The 7,727-nt window shown below is 50.6% G+C and overlaps 1 pseudogene; it reads left to right on the top strand.

Annotated features, from left to right (window-relative positions):
• LOC141937026 (scavenger receptor cysteine-rich type 1 protein M130-like) overlaps window positions 1-7,727 on the top strand; it is a 115,514-nt pseudogene that overhangs the window by 42,256 nt on the left and 65,531 nt on the right.

Raw genomic sequence — 7,727 nt, forward strand, 5'->3', positions numbered from 1 at the left:
TATGCCGAGAGGCTGGGGTGACTTAGGATTTGGATCAGCAAGTACTCCCCAAGTATTTTGAGCTCAGACAGGGAGACAAAGTCGACCTCTGATAAAATGTAACCTCACTAAAGCAGAAGAATCTGTTGCACTGACAGGCATTTTACATACTGGTGCGGATGTGACTGTAATGTCTGCGAGCAGATTGGCTGTTAGCTCGGGTAATGCGAGTGCTTTTCAGGGTTGGTGGTCATGCTGTAACATTTCAAAGCGAAGATCTCATTCATGTAAGGAGCCCAGAAAACTGGGTAGCAAATATTCATCCATTTATATTGGAAACCCCTGCTACATCATGGGGTCGTGACTGTATGGCTCAATGGGGAACTCAAATTGGATCAGATTTGTCTTAATTGCCACTGCAGAACAACCCACCCTGAAACTGACTTGGAAAACAGAATCACCTGTGTGGGTGGACCAGTGCCCCTTGCCAATGGAAAAGTTGTGCCACCTTAATGATTTAATTCATGAACAGTTAAGTGCAGGACATATCGTACCTACATGTCATACCTACCACCAGTCCTGAGAACCCCCTGGTGTTTGTTATTTTAAAGAGGTAAATGGTGACTTTTACATGATCTCCAACATATTGATTCCCCTAAACTGGCATCTTGTAATAATTGATGTGAAAGATTGATTTTTTCTCCATTCCCTTGCATCCGGATGATGCATTTAAATTTCCCTTCTCTGTTCCCAGTATTAATGTTAGTGAACCTGCAACACGGTACCACTGGGTTGTTTTACCATAAGGCATAAAAAATAGTCCCACAATGCAGGTCCCCCAGGCTGTTATATATCATTATATGGGTGACATCCTTATAGCAGCAGAAACACAGGAGATCATGGAAAAGCCTCTTGCTTTAACCAAAGACTCAGTATCTCAACTGAGGTGACAAATAGCACCTGAAAAGGTACAGAGATCGTCACCATGGCAGTACCTGGAGTGGAGAATTTGTGAGCAGACCATTGTCCCCCAACACCTTAAACTTAAAACTGATGTTAAGACTTTAAATGATTTACAGAAACTGTTAGGAGCCATAAACTGGATACAGCTGTTGTTGGGCCTAACTAAGGATGATCTGCATAGCTTGTTCGATATTTTGTGAGGAGATCCTTCACTGACATCACCCAGAGTACTTTCAGAGAAAGCGAAACGAGAACTCCACTGCGTAGCTCATGCCATCTCAGAAACACAGCAAGCACAGCTTTCACATGCATTTTTCCACCAAAATATCAGGGCAATACAAAACCAGTTTTCTTTATCAAGGCCTCAGGCTGAAGACATCATTGTAACTTGCCCTGAATGCCAGAAGGACTCTCTCTCTCTTCAACAGCCAGTGGTGTCAACCCTCGGGGACTCACTCCTCAGAATTATGGCAATCTGACGTCAGTCCCTTTGCTTCATTTGGATCGTTAAAATAGGTGCCGTCAATATTGCGTCACTTCTCGTCGCAGATACCAGATCAACAAGAAGTCCAGGGCAAGGCTCAACTGTTAACAAAAACCTAGAAAGTGCTACTTTGGAAGTACCACATCCTTTAATAACCTGGGGAAGAGTTTATGCTTCTGTTTTCACAGGTCACACTCCGCGGTGGCTACCAGCAAGCTGTGTACAACCACACCTGAGGCGTGAGAGGCAGCTCTTGGCGAACACTCAGGAGCCGGCTGTGGGTGCTGTGAATACCCCTGTGCCAACAGTTCACAATCTCTTCAACTGACCATTTAAGCAGAATGGATGGGTAATGCTTGCTACTGCAGTAGGACAAAATACACTATCTCTGTCCTTAATCACACTGCAGTTGCCAACACTTTTAAGAGAAAATGCTGACAGTAATTGCAACTCCTTAATGACATATATAGGCTTACTAGTCACTAGTGAAAGATGTAGCTTAGACAAAATGTAGTTATTAATAAGGATGAAATGCTATAAGAATGTGTGTATTCAACTTTCTTTGTTTAGCAATATTGAGAATTAAGAACTCAAGTGTTTAACCTTATTAGAAACTCCCTTGGTTTCCCCCCTGAGTGGTGGCCAGGCTCTGGGTGGAACCCAAAAGGAGGATGAGATCAGATGTTTCTGCTCAAAGAAAATTGCCAGTTATTTTGGCCTGTTGATTTGGAGGCTGGACCTGCTTGCGGCAATGTTGGATGCCTCACCTACGGATGGACGCATTGCGTAGAATTTCCGGTTTGTGAGGAAGGGTACTCTAAATTCTCGCTGCATCCAGGGTTCCCCAGCAATTATGGATCTGGATGTTAGTACCCCATTAAGTAAGTGTGCTATTCCCTATTTTCCTTACTGTTTATTTTTGTGGTATTTAGTCATATCCCTTAGTTATGGGTACTGAAATTAGCTTACTCTTTTTTACCTAGTAACTGTAACTGCTGTATTGTTTCTAGCCTTCTGTGAAACTATTTTAAGTATGCTGTGTTTTTGGAAGTTTGCCTAACCCTTAATTGATAAAGTCTTGAAATAAGTCTTGCAGGTGCAGCTGTAAAACAAAGAAAGGGGAGATGTGGGAGGCATTGGCCTGTCAGCCTTGCACAGCCTCTAAGAAACAGCAAGGGTTTGATGAAGAACAGGCCTCAGAAGATAGATAAGGAACTGCTGAGTTGTGCCAACGTGGCAGGCAAAAACAGCGGACAGCTGCAACACTGAACTGTGAAAAAGTACTAAGCTGTGAGAAGTTACCATTGCGGTAGGGCGGAATGCGCCAGGGAATATGGGAAATTATTTCAATTGACCCGTGAAACTGATAATGGACCAGCCTATACGTCTCGAAAATTTGCTCCTTTTAGTCAACTCTGTGTCACATCACAGGTATACCACATTCCCCCACGGGGCATGCCATAGTGGAGAGAGCGCATCAAAACTTTAAAAGTGCTTTTGCAAAAACAAAAAGGGGGAGAGGTCTTGGCTGCTGCAGAACCACTTGCAAAAGCGGTGTATGTGTTAAATTACTTAAGGCTCACAGGTGATAGGGAGGAACCATCAGTTGTAATACATAGTATGGGTCTGAAATCTGATATAAGCCAGTGTGGAGATGGTGCTTTTGCTCAGTACAAAGATGTTACTATAGGAGAGTGGAAAGGACCTGTGGAACTAAAAATGACGGGTCGAGGCTATGCCTGCGTTATTACCGACACCGGCACTAGATGGGTTCCGAGTCGATGGGTGCAACCCTGGAAAAAAGAAGTTAAGAAAGATGAAACAGAAACCGAATGAGATATTAACTTGGAGCAAGGGTTATGTTTGTGTTTTCACAGATGCTGGCTCTCGCTGGGTTCCTGCTCGGTGTGTTCAGCCTGTATTGGAACCTGCCTCAGGGTGAAGGATGGGTGGTCTCACAACCAAATACCACCGCAAGCCCTGAAAAGCCATTCTCTACATGCTTGGTAGAAATACCTGTGGATACATGGCCGAACCCACTGCAGTTTTGGCTTAGCAAACAAACTAATGCTACTTCTTTGGCTTTAAGTGGTCTTTTAACTGATGCTGATCGTGTTAGACATGCTACGTTATAAAATAGAGCTGCGATTGACTTTTGCTTCTAGCGCAAGGACATGGTTGTGCTGAATTTGGAGGAATGTGCTGTATGAATCTATCCGATCATTCAGAATCTATTTTTAAAAGCATTCAGCAATTGAAGGATGGAGTCAAACGCTTAACAGAAGATGATGGCTTGGACTGACTGACAAGGATGTTTAAAGGTTGGGGATTATCTGGTTAGTTGATATAATTAGTCAGAACTGTCGGAGTAGTCCTTTTGATTGTAGTGACTGTGCTCTTAATGTTGCCTTGCCTTATAGGCCTTCTGCAAAGGGCCCTGCAGAGGACTGTCAGTGCAATGTTTTTAGCACAGGAACACAGGGGGGTCTGGATCGCTCAAAAACAAAAAGGGGGATTTGTGGCATTGCTGGAGAACAACGGGCATGTTGTGAGCGATCCAGACCAAGGGGCCTCACTGTAACAGCAAGCTGCAGCTGTGTTCAAGGACATAAACAAGGCCGAGATGGCCTGAGAAACTGCATTCCTGTCCAAGAGATAAAGATGTTGGAATGTCGAAAACAGGGGGTCTACCTGGGGGGAGAGCAGCACGTGGAAACCACACTGGGACCAATCATAGAGGGCAGAAAGACGAGTGAACAGGTAGCTTTAGCCTATTAGCAATACGATAGCGGCGCGTGAAGCCTGTGATAGAGTATAAATTGCTGTGTAGCCTTTAATAAAGTGGCATTAACTTGATCAAATTCGTCGTCTAAGATGTGTCCGAGACTTCCACGTCGGCAGGTGTGCAGCATGGAAGGTCACCAACTCACAGTGTGACTTCCAAACAGGGTTGTGATGTCACATACACATCATGGGAGGAGAGGGTCTTTCCTGCTGGCAGGTGTAACAGGGATGGAGCCGAGCATCTGCTTGGCATGGGGGAGGTCCTGGCTTCACTCCCCAGCATCTCCAGAGGTGCTTCCACCCTGACTGCCCAGCCTCAGGCAGGTGTGGGCTGCAGTTCAGGCACTGGTCCTCTCCAGGCCCTGAGGGCCTGTGCTGCCCACCCAGGGCTCATCTGCGAGGGGATGAGGGCAGTGGGAGGGCTGTGTGTGCCGCCTCTGCTGAGCCCCTCTTGGAGGAGAAGAGGGCGGCTGTGCTGGACCTGAGCTCAGGTCACTGCCCTGTGCCACAGACCCCCACCACCCAGGGACAACGCTGACAGCAGAGTGTGCTCCTCTGTGGGGAGAGCTCAGGGAGGGGAAAGATGTCAGCAGCACGCTAGGAATCCTTTCTTGCTGCACTGAGAGATGTGTTGTGAGTGTGCTGGTCCAGCCCAGGTGTCCTTTGGGACCAGGGACACACTGCCCTGGTGGCTTCCCAGGGGTGAGGGTCTGAGATTGTCCTTTCTCCAGGCGGAGATCCCATACCACATGGGAAACCTCCTCTGTGCCAGCAGGTAGCAGGGTCAGAGCTGGATGAGCCTGGCAGGGCTGTGGGACTCCCAGCTGGAGCAGACGCATTTCTTACCCCAACCCTGTCTCTAGGTCCTTCTCCTTCCACCATCACCACTGGTTTGAGCAGAGCCTCAGCTCAGGGAACCCAGAGAGGCTGAGGTCAGGCACAGCCCTGCCAAGGGACTGGTAGGGCCGGTGCCCACTTCTTGTTCCTGGGGTGTTTGGTGTCTCCGTCCAACCTGTGTTGGTGGGATCGGAGAGGCACAGGTCTGTCCACAGCCACGCAGAGGCGGCGATAGCCAGGAGATGGTGCCTTGGCTGCTTCCCCAGCAAGACACTGGCAACTAAATTGGGATGTGAGGCATGGACTTTCACTTCAGGGTGCCCAGACCCTGGGCATGGTGAGCCCAAACTCAGAGAAATAAGGCTGGTCTCCCATGGGCTTTCCACAGCTGAGCTCTGCCCAGTGTGGGGCTGCAGTGCTGAGGGTTGGGGTCTCACTGCGACCCCCCTCAGGTAGGTCCTCAGAAGCTGCAGGAGCACCCACAACTCTGGGGCACAGTGACAATTCTGCTTGGCTGCAGAGAATGGAGCCAGCCGTCAGGGCCAGACTGTTCAGGTCCCCAAATGCCATGAAAGAGGTTCCTTCTGCTCAGGGGTGTTGCCCCCTCCAGCATACCCAGGCCTGGGGCTTCTTTCTCCAAGAAGGAAGAGGCAAACCTCTACCAGCTGCCAGAGTAAGGGAGAGATCTTATACCTGTGGGAGGGCAGAGTTGGTGGGGAGGTGGCATGGAACAGGCACTGGGCTCTTCTCCCCAGTCCCCACTTGGGGCACCTTGAGTCCATACCACCCATAGGCGTCCACCATCTTGTGTCCAGAAGATAACACTTCCTTCTTCTTCTTTACTTCACTTTTAGACCTTATTTCTCTGAGACACAGGGCTGGAGCTTATCCCAGTGGGAGTTTTGCAGGGGATGGAGGCTGTGTTTGCAATGCCCATGTATGTCACCCATCAGCGTGGGGGTCTTGCCCTGGGAACTCTGGTCTCCCATGGGGGCTGCCAGCAAGAAGGCTTCCGGGTGTGGGGCAGAGGGATGTGTGAACCTCATCTCCACCCAGCTCCCCTCAGCTCCCCCCAGGGTCACCCCAGGGGTGGACAAGCTCCCAGCAGGGAATGGGGCAACACTGCAATAGGAGAGGATGTTGCCAACATCTGCCTCCTCCCCGCTTGTGCTCCAGGGCCAGATCCTGCTGTTTGCAAGGCTGCAGAGCTGCAGCTGCTCCCCACAGGGAATCCAGTTACAGACACCCAACGCACATTCCAGCCCGTGGCAGAGAAGCCTGTTGGAGAAGAGCTGGCAGGGTGTGGAGACCCACCAGCGGCAGCAGGGAGGGCAGTTTGTCAGTTTGGGCGCCAGGTCCTGCGCAGGTGTCAAACCCTTCTCCCGGCCTGGCTCCTGCATGAGAGGATTCTCTGCCCATGGGCGCTGGGGCAGGTGAAACCCCAGCTGAGGGAAAGGGACACTGGCTCAGCTCTCAGCAGCACCTGTTTTACTGGAGGGATGCAAAATTTCCACTGCCATGGAAATGTGCCCACATGAGCAGCCGCCTGCATGGGGCCTTCTCCAGGCCAGGAGCTCGTCCAGGAGGAGGAGGATGGGGGCCCAGGGCTGCCACAGGTCTGCAAAGCAGCAGGAACAGCCCATGGAGACGGGTCCTGGTAGAGCATGAGGAGAGGGAATCCCAGCCCCATGTGTCCAGAAAATGGCTCTGCACTCTGTGCTGGGGCACTGGGGAGTAGAGCTGCCTCCTACGTACTGGGGGAGATAATCCACAGGCCACGATCCTCCCTGGTCTGGCTGGGATGTTCAGGGACCTGTGGTCACCTTAGGCTCACTTCTATGAGCCAAAAGCCCAGGGCTTCCCCTGACATGGCAGCTCTGTCATGGCCTCTGCACTGTGGGACCAGCGTGGCCGAGGCAGGGCCTGGGGCAAAGAGCAGCTGGAACCCCCAGGTGAGGAGATGGGTGCTCCCACAGGGGTACATCAAGGGACCTACCATAGAGGCATTTTGACTAGAAACTGCCTGTGGCCAGCAGGATGGAAATATTTCTGTCACTAAGATTATTCCCCAGGGTCCATGGGCTCTCGCAGCCCAACAGCCTGACCCTGAGTCTGCTGTCCCTGAGACACAGCCCTTCCCTACCACTGTGTCTTTGTTCTCTGCTCCCCTGACCAGCCTCAGGATGATGCCCTGACACCTGGCAGACAAGGAGATGCTCTGGGTCAAAGCCCCCAGAGACTTTTAATAAGAACAAATAAGGATGCACAGCATAAAAATGGGAATAAAAATAGAGGAAACTCCAGGTGATTTCTGCTGCCCATAGGTCAAGCGAGTCGGTTCCCCAGTGCTCACGGCTCTCCCAGCTGCACAGACCTCTCCTCCCTCCCAGCTGCACCCAGCTGCAGGGCAGGGATGGGCTCTCCTGGCCTGGGGCTCAGGGACTGTTGTGCACCATGCTACAGTGTCACAGCTGTTGTGTCCTCATGGGGATGTGCCACAGACACTTCTTCGGCATCATCATAGCCCATGCTCCCCGGGGACAGGGACAAGGTGTCTCCTTCAGCTCCAGGGATCTCGGCACTTCTCTGGGAGCATGGGGTGACCCCTGCAAGCAGCAAGGGCGGACATTTCAGTTCACTTCTTGGTGTCTGTACTCCACTATCCTCCCTGCTCCTCACC

This window comes from Strix uralensis, chromosome 36 (assembly GCF_047716275.1).
Source record: "Strix uralensis isolate ZFMK-TIS-50842 chromosome 36, bStrUra1, whole genome shotgun sequence".
NCBI classification, from domain to species: Eukaryota; Metazoa; Chordata; class Aves; order Strigiformes; family Strigidae; genus Strix; species Strix uralensis.